The 13029-nt window shown below is 49.6% G+C and overlaps 1 pseudogene; it reads right to left on the bottom strand.

Annotated features, from left to right (window-relative positions):
• Positions 1-13029, bottom strand: part of LOC135536971 (ubiquitin carboxyl-terminal hydrolase 7-like) — a 104958-nt pseudogene that overhangs the window by 18773 nt on the left and 73156 nt on the right.

Here is a 13029-nt window from a genome sequence, read left to right on the forward strand (position 1 = left end):
AGACATGCTTCACCATCAGCTACAGTAGACTAGACACCTCTGTCTGAGACAGCAGGACAGACATGCTTCACCATCAGCTACAGTAGACTAGACACCTGTCTGAGACAGTAGGACAGACATGCTTCACCATCAGCTACAGTAGACTAGACACCTGTCTGAGACAGTAGGACAGACATGCTTCACCATCAGCTACAGTAGACTAGACACCTGTCTGAGACAGCAGGACAGACATGCTTCACCATCAGCTACAGTAGACTAGACACCTGTCTGAGACAGTAGGACAGACATGCTTCACCATCAGCTACAGTAGACTAGACACCTGTCTGAGACAGTAGGACAGACATGCTTCACCATCAGCTACAGTAGACTAGACACCTGTCTGAGACAGTAGGACAGACATGCTTCACCATCAGCTACAGTAGACTAGACACCTGTCTGAGACAGTAGGACAGACATGCTTCACCATCAGCTACAGTAGACTAGACACCTGTCTGAGACAGTAGGACAGACATGCTTCACCATCAGCTACAGTAGACTAGACACCTCTGTCTGAGACAGACAGACAGACATGCTTCACCATCAGCTACAGTAGACTAGACACCTCTGTCTGAGACAGTAGGACAGACATGCTTCACCATCAGCTACAGTAGACTAGACACCTCTGTCTGAGACAGTAGGACAGACATGCTTCACCATCAGCTACAGTAGACTAGACACCTCTGTCTGAGACAGCAGGACAGACATGCTTCAGCATCAGCTACAGTAGACTAGACACCTGTCTGAGACAGTAGGACAGACATGCTTCACCATCAGCTACAGTAGACTAGACACCTGTCTGAGACAGCAGGACAGACATGCTTCAGCATCAGCTACAGTAGACTAGACACCTGTCTGAGACAGTAGGACAGACATGCTTCACCATCAGCTACAGTAGACTAGACACCTGTCTGAGACAGCAGGACAGACATGCTTCAGCATCAGCTACAGTAGACTAGACACCTGTCTGAGACAGCAGGACAGACATGCTTCAGCATCAGCTACAGTAGACTAGACACCTCTGTCTGAGACAGTAGGACAGACATGCTTCACCATCAGCTACAGTAGACTAGACACTCTGTCTGAGACAGTAGGACAGACATGCTTCACCATCAGCTACAGTAGACTAGACACCTGTCTGAGACAGGACAGACATGCTTCACCATCAGCTACAGTAGACTAGACACTCTGTCTGAGACAGTAGGACAGACATGCTTCACCATCAGCTACAGTAGACTAGACACCTGTCTGAGACAGGACAGACATGCTTCACCATCAGCTACAGTAGACTAGACACCTGTCTGAGACAGTAGGACAGACATGCTTCACCATCAGCTACAGTAGACTAGACACCTCTGTCTGAGACAGTAGGACAGACATGCTTCACCATCAGCTACAGTAGACTAGACACCTGTCTGAGACAGTAGGACAGACATGCTTCACCATCAGCTACAGTAGACTAGACACCTGTCTGAGACAGCAGGACAGACATGCTTCACCATCAGCTACAGTAGACTAGACACCTCTGTCTGAGACAGCAGGACAGACATGCTTCACCATCAGCTACAGTAGACTAGACACCTGTCTGAGACAGTAGGACAGACATGCTTCACCATCAGCTACAGTAGACTAGACACCTGTCTGAGACAGTAGGACAGACATGCTTCACCATCAGCTACAGTAGACTAGACACCTCTGTCTGAGACAGTAGGACAGACATGCTTCACCATCAGCTACAGTAGACTAGACACCTGTCTGAGACAGTAGGACAGACATGCTTCACCATCAGCTACAGTAGACTAGACACCTGTCTGAGACAGTAGGACAGACATGCTTCACCATCAGCTACAGTAGACTAGACACCTGTCTGAGACAGTAGGACAGACATGCTTCACCATCAGCTACAGTAGACTAGACACTCTGTCTGAGACAGTAGGACAGACATGCTTCACCATCAGCTACAGTAGACTAGACACCTGTCTGAGACAGCAGGACAGACATGCTTCACCATCAGCTACAGTAGACTAGACACCTCTGTCTGAGACAGTAGGACAGACATGCTTCACCATCAGCTACAGTAGACTAGACACCTGTCTGAGACAGTAGGACAGACATGCTTCACCATCAGCTACAGTAGACTAGACACCTGTCTGAGACAGTAGGACAGACATGCTTCACCATCAGCTACAGTAGACTAGACACCTGTCTGAGACAGTAGGACAGACATGCTTCACCATCAGCTACAGTAGACTAGACACCTGTCTGAGACAGCAGGACAGACATGCTTCACCATCAGCTACAGTAGACTAGACACCTCTGTCTGAGACAGTAGGACAGACATGCTTCACCATCAGCTACAGTAGACTAGACACCTGTCTGAGACAGTAGGACAGACATGCTTCACCATCAGCTACAGTAGACTAGACACCTGTCTGAGACAGTAGGACAGACATGCTTCACCATCAGCTACAGTAGACTAGACACCTGTCTGAGACAGTAGGACAGACATGCTTCACCATCAGCTACAGTAGACTAGACACCTCTGTCTGAGACAGTAGGACAGACATGCTTCACCATCAGCTACAGTAGACTAGACACCTGTCTGAGAAGTAGGACAGACATGCTTCACCATCAGCTACAGTAGACTAGACACCTCTGTCTGAGACAGTAGGACAGACATGCTTCACCATCAGCTACAGTAGACTAGACACCTCTGTCTGAGACAGTAGGACAGACATGCTTCACCATCAGCTACAGTAGACTAGACACCTGTCTGAGACAGCAGGACAGACATGCTTCACCATCAGCTACAGTAGACTAGACACCTCTGTCTGAGACAGCAGGACAGACATGCTTCACCATCAGCTACAGTAGACTAGACACCTGTCTGAGACAGTAGGACAGACATGCTTCACCATCAGCTACAGTAGACTAGACACCTGTCTGAGACAGGACAGACATGCTTCACCATCAGCTACAGTAGACTAGACACCTCTATCTGAGACAGTAGGACAGACATGCTTCACCATCAGCTACAGTAGACTAGACACCTGTCTGAGACAGTAGGACAGACATGCTTCACCATCAGCTACAGTAGACTAGACACCTGTCTGAGACAGTAGGACAGACATGCTTCACCATCAGCTACAGTAGACTAGACACCTCTATCTGAGACAGTAGGACAGACATGCTTCACCATCAGCTACAGTAGACTAGACACCTCTATCTGAGACAGTAGGACAGACATGCTTCACCATCAGCTACAGTAGACTAGACACCTGTCTGAGACAGCAGGACAGACATGCTTCACCATCAACTACAGTAGACTAGACACCTCTATCTGAGACAGTAGGACAGACATGCTTCACCATCAGCTACAGTAGACTAGACACCTCTATCTGAGACAGTAGGACAGACATGCTTCACCATCAGCTACAGTAGACTAGACACCTGTCTGACACAGCAGGACAGACATGCTTCACCATCAACTACAGTAGACTAGACACCTCTGTCTGAGACAGCAGGACAGACATGCTTCACCATCAGCTACAGTAGACTAGACACCTGTCTGAGACAGCAGGACAGACATGCTTCAGCATCAGCTACAGTAGACTAGACACCTCTGTCTGAGACAGTAGGACAGACATGCTTCAGCATCAACTACAGTAGACTAGACACCTGTCTGAGACAGTAGGACAGACATGCTTCACCATCAGCTACAGTAGACTAGACACCTGTCTGAGACAGTAGGACAGACATGCTTCACCATCAGCTACAGTAGACTAGACACCTGTCTGAGACAGTAGGACAGACATGCTTCACCATCAGCTACAGTAGACTAGACACCTCTGTCTGAGACAGTAGGACAGACATGCTTCACCATCAGCTACAGTAGACTAGACACCTGTCTGAGAAAGTAGGACAGACATGCTTCACCATCAGCTACAGTAGACTAGACACCTCTGTCTGAGACAGTAGGACAGACATGCTTCACCATCAGCTACAGTAGACTAGACACCTCTGTCTGAGACAGTAGGACAGACATGCTTCACCATCAGCTACAGTAGACTAGACACCTCTGTCTGAGACAGTAGGACAGACATGCTTCACCATCAGCTACAGTAGACTAGACACCTGTCTGAGACAGTAGGACAGACATGCTTCACCATCAGCTACAGTAGACTAGACACCTGTCTGAGACAGCAGGACAGACATGCTTCACCATCAGCTACAGTAGACTAGACACCTGTCTGAGACAGCAGGACAGACATGCTTCAGCATCAGCTACAGTAGACTAGACACCTCTGTCTGAGACAGCAGGACAGACATGCTTCAGCATCAGCTACAGTAGACTAGACACCTCTGTCTGAGACAGTAGGACAGACATGATTCACCATCAGCTACAGTAGACTAGACACCTCTGTCTGAGACAGCAGGACAGACATGCTTCAGCATCAGCTACAGTAGACTAGACACCTCTGTCTGAGACAGTAGGACAGACATGCTTCACCATCAGCTACAGTAGACTAGACACCTCTGTCTGAGACAGCAGGACAGACATGCTTCACCATCAGCTACAGTAGACTAGACACCTGTCTGAGACAGCAGGACAGACATGCTTCACCATCAGCTACAGTAGACTAGACACCTCTGTCTGAGACAGTAGGACAGACATGCTTCACCATCAGCTACAGTAGACTAGACACCTGTCTGAGAAAGTAGGACAGACATGCTTCACCATCAGCTACAGTAGACTAGACACCTCTGTCTGAGACAGTAGGACAGACATGCTTCACCATCAGCTACAGTAGACTAGACACCTCTGTCTGAGACAGTAGGACAGACATGCTTCACCATCAGCTACAGTAGACTAGACACCTCTGTCTGAGACAGTAGGACAGACATGCTTCACCATCAGCTACAGTAGACTAGACACCTGTCTGAGACAGTAGGACAGACATGCTTCACCATCAGCTACAGTAGACTAGACACCTGTCTGAGACAGCAGGACAGACGTGCTTCACCATCAGCTACAGTAGACTAGACACCTGTCTGAGACAGCAGGACAGACATGCTTCAGCATCAGCTACAGTAGACTAGACACCTCTGTCTGAGACAGCAGGACAGACATGCTTCAGCATCAGCTACAGTAGACTAGACACCTCTGTCTGAGACAGTAGGACAGACATGATTCACCATCAGCTACAGTAGACTAGACACCTCTGTCTGAGACAGCAGGACAGACATGCTTCAGCATCAGCTACAGTAGACTAGACACCTCTGTCTGAGACAGCAGGACAGACATGCTTCACCATCAGCTACAGTAGACTAGACACCTCTGTCTGAGACAGCAGGACAGACATGCTTCACCATCAGCTACAGTAGACTAGACACCTGTCTGAGACAGTAGGACAGACATGCTTCACCATCAGCTACAGTAGACTAGACACCTGTCTGAGACAGTAGGACAGACATGCTTCACCATCAGCTACAGTAGACTAGACACCTCTGTCTGAGACAGTAGGACAGACATGCTTCACCATCAGCTACAGTAGACTAGACACCTCTGTCTGAGACAGCAGGACAGACATGCTTCACCATCAGCTACAGTAGACTAGACACCTCTGTCTGAGACAGTAGGACAGACATGCTTCACCATCAGCTACAGTAGACTAGACACCTGTCTGAGACAGCAGGACAGACATGCTTCAGCATCAGCTACAGTAGACTAGACACCTCTATCTGAGACAGCAGGACAGACATGCTTCAGCATCAGCTACAGTAGACTAGACACCTCTATCTGAGACAGGACAGACATGCTTCAGCATCAGCTACAGTAGACTAGACACCTCTATCTGAGACAGTAGGACAGACATGCTTCACCATCAGCTACAGTAGACTAGACACCTCTGTCTGAGACAGTAGGACAGACATGCTTCACCATCAGCTATAGTAGACTAGACACCTGTCTGAGACAGCAGGACAGACATGCTTCACCATCAGCTACAGTAGACTAGACACCTGTCTGAGACAGTAGGACAGACATGCTTCACCATCAACTACAGTAGACTAGACACCTGTCTGAGACAGCAGGACAGACATGCTTCACCATCAGCTACAGTAGACTAGACACCTGTCTGAGACAGTAGGACAGACATGCTTCAGCATCAGCTACAGTAGACTAGACACCTCTGTCTGAGACAGTAGGACAGACATGCTTCACCATCAGCTACAGTAGACTAGACACCTCTGTCTGAGACAGTAGGACAGACATGCTTCAGCATCAGCTACAGTAGACTAGACACCTGTCTGAGACAGTAGGACAGACATGCTTCACCATCAACTACAGTAGACTAGACACCTGTCTGAGACAGTAGGACAGACATGCTTCAGCATCAGCTACAGTAGACTAGACACCTCTATCTGAGACAGTAGGACAGACATGCTTCACCATCAGCTACAGTAGACTAGACACCTGTCTGAGACAGTAGGACAGACAGACATGCTTCACCATCAGCTACAGTAGACTAGACACCTCTGTCTGAGACAGTAGGACAGACAGACATGCTTCACCATCAGCTACAGTAGACTAGACACCTGTCTGAGACAGTAGGACAGACAGACATGCTTCACCATCAGCTACAGTAGACTAGACACCTGTCTGAGACAGTAGGACAGACATGCTTCACCATCAGCTACAGTAGACTAGACACCTCTGTCTGAGACAGCAGGACAGACATGCTTCACCATCAGCTACAGTAGACTAGACACCTGTCTGAGACAGCAGGACAGACATGCTTCACCATCAGCTACAGTAGACTTGACACCTGTCTGAGACAGTAGGACAGACAGACATGCTTCACCATCAGCTACAGTAGACTAGACACCTGTCTGAGACAGTAGGACAGACATGCTTCACCATCAGCTACAGTAGACTAGACACCTCTGTCTGAGACAGCAGGACAGACATGCTTCACCATCAGCTACAGTAGACTAGACACCTGTCTGAGACAGCAGGACAGACATGCTTCACCATCAGCTACAGTAGACTAGACACCTGTCTGAGACAGCAGGACAGACATGCTTCACCATCAGCTACAGTAGACTAGACACCTCTATCTGAGACAGTAGGACAGACAGACATGCTTCACCATCAGCTACAGTAGACTAGACACCTCTGTCTGAGACAGTAGGACAGACATGCTTCACCATCAGCTACAGTAGACTAGACACCTCTGTCTGAGACAGTAGGACAGACATGCTTCACCATCAGCTACAGTAGACTAGACACCTCTGTCTGAGACAGTAGGACAGACATGCTTCACCATCAGCTACAGTAGACTAGACACCTCTGTCTGAGACAGTAGGACAGACATGCTTCACCATCAGCTACAGTAGACTAGACACCTCTGTCTGAGACAGTAGGACAGACATGCTTCACCATCAGCTACAGTAGACTAGACACCTCTGTCTGAGACAGTAGGACAGAGATGCTTCACCATCAGCTACAGTAGACTAGACACCTCTGTCTGAGACAGTAGGACAGACATGCTTCACCATCAGCTACAGTAGACTAGACACCTGTCTGAGACAGTAGGACAGACATGCTTCACCATCAGCTACAGTAGACTAGACACCTGTCTGAGACAGTAGGACAGACACGCTTCACCATCAGCTACAGTAGACTAGACACCTGTCTGAGACAGTAGGACAGACATGCTTCACCATCAGCTACAGTAGACTAGACACCTCTATCTGAGACAGCAGGACAGACATGCTTCACCATCAGCTAAGGTAGACTAGACACCTGTCTGAGACAGCAGGACAGACATGCTTCACCATCAGCTACAGTAGACTAGACACCTGTCTGAGACAGTAGGACAGACATGCTTCACCATCAGCTACAGTAGACTAGACACCGCTGTCTGAGACAGTAGGACAGACATGCTTCAGCATCAGCTACAGTAGACTAGACACCTCTGTCTGAGACAGTAGGACAGACATGCTTCACCATCAGCTACAGTAGACTAGACACCTGTCTGAGACAGTAGGACAGACATGCTTCACCATCAGCTACAGTAGACTAGACACCTCTATCTGAGACAGTAGGACAGACATGCTTCACCATCAGCTACAGTAGACTAGACACCTCTGTCTGAGACAGTAGGACAGACATGCTTCACCATCAGCTACAGTAGACTAGACACCTGTCTGAGACAGTAGGACAGACATGCTTCAGCATCAGCTACAGTAGACTAGACACCTGTCTGAGACAGTAGGACAGACATGCTTCACCATCAGCTACAGTAGACTAGACACCTGTCTGAGACAGTAGGACAGACATGCTTCACCATCAGCTACAGTAGACTAGACACCTCTGTCTGAGACAGTAGGACAGACATGCTTCACCATCAGCTACAGTAGACTAGACACCTGTCTGAGACAGCAGGACAGACATGCTTCACCATCAACTACAGTAGACTAGACACCTGTCTGAGACAGTAGGACAGACATGCTTCACCATCAGCTACAGTAGACTAGACACCTCTATCTGAGACAGTAGGACAGACATGCTTCACCATCAAATACAGTAGACTAGACACCTGTCTGAGACAGTAGGACAGACATGCTTCACCATCAGCTACAGTAGACTAGACACCTCTGTCTGAGACAGTAGGACAGACATGCTTCACCATCAGCTACAGTAGACTAGACACCTGTCTGAGACAGCAGGACAGACATGCTTCACCATCAGCTACAGTAGACTAGACACCTGTCTGAGACAGTAGGACAGACATGCTTCACCATCAGCTACAGTAGACTAGACACCTCTGTCTGAGACAGCAGGACAGACATGCTTCACCATCAGCTACAGTAGACTAGACACCTCTGTCTGAGACAGTAGGACAGACATGCTTCACCATCAAATACAGTAGACTAGACACCTGTCTGAGACAGTAGGACAGACATGCTTCAGCATCAGCTACAGTAGACTAGACACCTCTGTCTGAGACAGTAGGACAGACATGCGTCACCATCAGCTACAGTAGACTAGACACCTGTCTGAGACAGTAGGACAGACATGCTTCACCATCAGCTACAGTAGACTAGACACCTCTGTCTGAGACAGTAGGACAGACATGCTTCACCATCAGCTACAGTAGACTAGACACCTGTCTGAGACAGCAGGACAGACATGCTTCAGCATCAGCTACAGTAGACTAGACACCTGTCTGAGACAGCAGGACAGACATGCTTCAGCATCAGCTACAGTAGACTAGACACCTGTCTGAGACAGCAGGACAGACATGCTTCAGCATCAGCTACAGTAGACAAAACACCTGTCTGAGACAGTAGGACAGACATGCTTCAGCATCAGCTACAGTAGACTAGACACCTGTCTGAGACAGCAGGACAGACATGCTTCAGCATCAGCTACAGTAGACTAGACACCTGTCTGAGACAGTAGGACAGACAGACATGCTTCACCATCAGCTACAGTAGACTAGACACCTCTGTCTGAGACAGTAGGACATACATGCTTCAGCATCAGCTACAGTAGACTAGACACCTCTGTCTGAGACAGTAGGACAGACATGCTTCACCATCAGCTACAGTAGACTAGACACCTATCTGAGACAGCAGGACAGACATGCTTCACCATCAGCTACAGTAGACTATAGACACCTCTGTCTGAGACAGTAGGACAGACATGCTTCACCATCAGCTACAGTAGACTAGACACCTATCTGAGACAGCAGGACAGACATGCTTCACCATCAGCTACAGTAGACTAGACACCTCTGAGACAGTAGGACAGACATGCTTCACCATCAACTACAGTAGACTAGACACCTCTATCTGAGACAGTAGGACAGACATGCTTCACCATCAGCTACAGTAGACTAGACACCTATCTGAGACAGCAGGACAGACATGCTTCACCATCAGCTACAGTAGACTAGACACCTCTGTCTGAGACAGCAGGACAGACATGCTTCAGCATTAGGCTGTCAGTCAAGATCCAGTCAAAACAGTCATTCCCTCCAGATCCAGTCAGTCATTCCCTCCAGATCCAGTCAGTCAGTCCCACCAGATCCAGTCATTCCCTCCAGATCCAGTCAGTCAGTCCCACCAGATCCAGTCATTCCCTCCAGATCCAGTCAGTCAGTCCCTCCAGATCCAGTCAGTCAGTCCCTCCAGATCCAGTCAGTCAGTCCCTCCAGATCCAGTCAGTCAGTCCCTCCAGATCCAGTCAGTCAAAACAGTCATTCCCTCCAGATCCAGTCAGTCAGTCCCACCAGATCCAGTCAGTCAGTCCCACCAGATCCAGTCAGTCAAAACAGTCATTCCCTCCAGATCCAGTCAGTCAGTCCCACCAGATCCAGTCAGTCAGTCCCACCAGATCCAGTCAGTCCCACCAGATCCAGTCAGTCCCTCCAGATCCAGTCAGTCAAAACTGTCAGTCCCACCAGATCCAGTCAGTCCCACCAGATCCAGTCAGTCCCACCAGATCCAGTCAGTCAGTCCCACCAGATCCAGTCAGTCAAAACTGTCAGTCCCACCAGATCCAGTCAGTCCCACCAGATCCAGTCAGTCCCACCAGATCCAGTCAGTCAGTCCCACCAGATCCAGTCAGTCAGTCCCACCAGATCCAGTCAGTCCCACCAGATCCAGTCAGTCAAAACTGTCAGTCCCTCCAGATCCAGTCAGTCCCACCAGATCCAGTCAGTCCCTCCAGATCCAGTCAGTCAAAACAGTCAGTCCCTCCAGATCCAGTCAGTCAAAACAGTCAGTCCCTCCAGATCCAGTCAAAACAGTCAGTCCCTCCAGATCCAGTCAAAACAGTCAGTCCCTCCAGATCCAGTCAAAACAGTCAGTCCCTACAGATCCAGTCAAAACAGTCAGTCCCTACAGATCCAGTCAAAACAGTCAGTCAAAACAGTCAGTCCCACCAGATCCAGTCAGTCAAAACAGTCAGTCCCTCCAGATCCAGTCAGTCCCTCCAGATCCAGTCAGTCAAAACAGTCAGTCCCTCCAGATCCAGTCAAAACAGTCAGTCAAAACAGTCAGTCCCTCCAGATCCAGTCAGTCCCACCAGATCCAGTCAGTCAAAACAGTCAGTCCCTCCAGATCCAGTCAGTCAAAACAGTCAGTCCCTCCAGATCCAGTCAGTCCCACCAGATCCAGTCAGTCAAAACAGTCAGTCCCACCAGATCCAGTCAGATCCAGTCAGTCAAAACAGTCAGTCCCTACAGATCCAGTCAGATCCAGTCAGTCAAAACAGTCAGTCCCTCCAGATCCAGTCAGAACAGTCAGTCAAAACAGTCAGTCCCTCCAGATCCAGTCAGTGAGACATGAAACAGAGTAAGACAACACACCTGTCTGATCTTCAACAGGAAAGGGATTCCAAACGTTCCAAAGACCTCCTTGTGGAAATGTGCGACGGGAATCAACATCTCAGTGTCCTTATCCAGGTCTACCTGGTCCAGAGGAAGTTCCTAGAGAGAAAGAGAGAGAGAGAGAAAGAGAAAGAGAGAGAGGGGTTAGGAGGAGAGGAGGAACTTACCTCTATTCTGAAGGTGTAGAGAGAGAGGGGTTAGGAGGAGGGGTTAGGAGGAGAGGTTAGGAGGAGAGGTTAGGAGGAGAGGACAAACATACCTCTATTCTGAAGGTGTAGAGAGAGAGGGGTTAGGAGGAGGGGTTAGGAGGAGAGGTTAGGAGGAGAGGTTAGGAGGAGAGGTTAGGAGGAGGGGTTAGGAGGAGGGGTTAGGAGGAGGGGTTAAGAGGAGGGGTTAAGAGGAGGGGTTAGGAGGAGAGGAACGACCCTCTATTCTGAAGGTGTAGAGAGAGGGGTTAGGAGGAGGGGGTTAGGAGGAGAGGAACGTACCGTCTATTCTGAAGGTGTAGAGAGAGGGGTTAGGAGGAGGGGTTAGGAGGAGAGGAACGTACCTCTATTCTGAAGGTGTAGAGAGAGAGGGGTTAGGAGGAGGGGTTAGGAGGAGAGGAACGTACCTCTATTCTGAAGGTGTAGAGAGAGGGGTTAGGAGGAGGGGTTAGGAGGAGAGGAACGTACCTCTATTCTGAAGGTGTAGAGAGAGGGGTTAGGAGGAGGGGTTAGGAGGAGAGGAACGTACCTCTATTCTGAAGGTGTAGAGAGAGGGGTTAGGAGGAGGGGTTAGGAGGAGAGGAGGAACGTACCTCTATTCTGAAGGTGTAGAGAGAGGGGTTAGGAGGAGGGGTTAGGAGGAGGGGTTAGGAGGAGAGGTTAGGAGGAGGGGTTAGGAGGAGAGGTTAGGAGGAGAGGTTAGGAGGAGAGGTTAGGAGGAGAGGACGAACATACCTCTATTCTGAAGGTGTAGAGAGAGGGGTTAGGAGGAGGGGTTAGGAGGAGGGGTTAGGAGGTGAGGAGGAACGTACCTCTATTCTGAAGGTGTAGAGAGAGGGGTTAGGAGGAGGGGTTAGGAGGTGAGGAGGAACGTACCTCTATTCTGAAGGTGTAGAGAGGGGTTAGGAGGAGGGGTTAGGAGGAGAGGAGGAGAGGTTAGGAGGAGGGGTTAGGAGGAGGGGTTAGGAGGAGGGGTTAGGAGGAGAGGTTAGGAGGTGAGGAGGAACGTACCTCTATTCTGAAGGTACGGCTGGCGGCGGGAGATAAACATTCTAACAGCTCGTCCTCCTGGTGAACCCCGATGATCTTATAGCTTACTATCTCCAACAGTCTGGAGAGGGAGGTGAGAGGGAGGAGAGAGAGGGAGGAGGGAGGGGAGAGAGAGAGGGAGGAGTGAGGGGAGAGAGTGGGAGGAGTGAGGGGAGAGAGAGGGAGGAGTGAGGGGAGAGAGAGGGAGGAGGAGAGGAGGAGGAGAGAGGGAGGAGTGAGGGGAGAGAGAGAGGGAGGAGTGAGGGGAGAGAGAGGGAGGAGTGAGGGAGAGAGGGGGAGGAGTTGAGGGGAGAGAGAGAGGAGGAGAGGGGGAGAGAGAGGGAGGAGTGAGGAGA

Source organism: Oncorhynchus masou, unplaced genomic scaffold, assembly GCF_036934945.1.
Source record: "Oncorhynchus masou masou isolate Uvic2021 unplaced genomic scaffold, UVic_Omas_1.1 unplaced_scaffold_690, whole genome shotgun sequence".
Taxonomy (NCBI): Eukaryota; Metazoa; Chordata; class Actinopteri; order Salmoniformes; family Salmonidae; genus Oncorhynchus; species Oncorhynchus masou.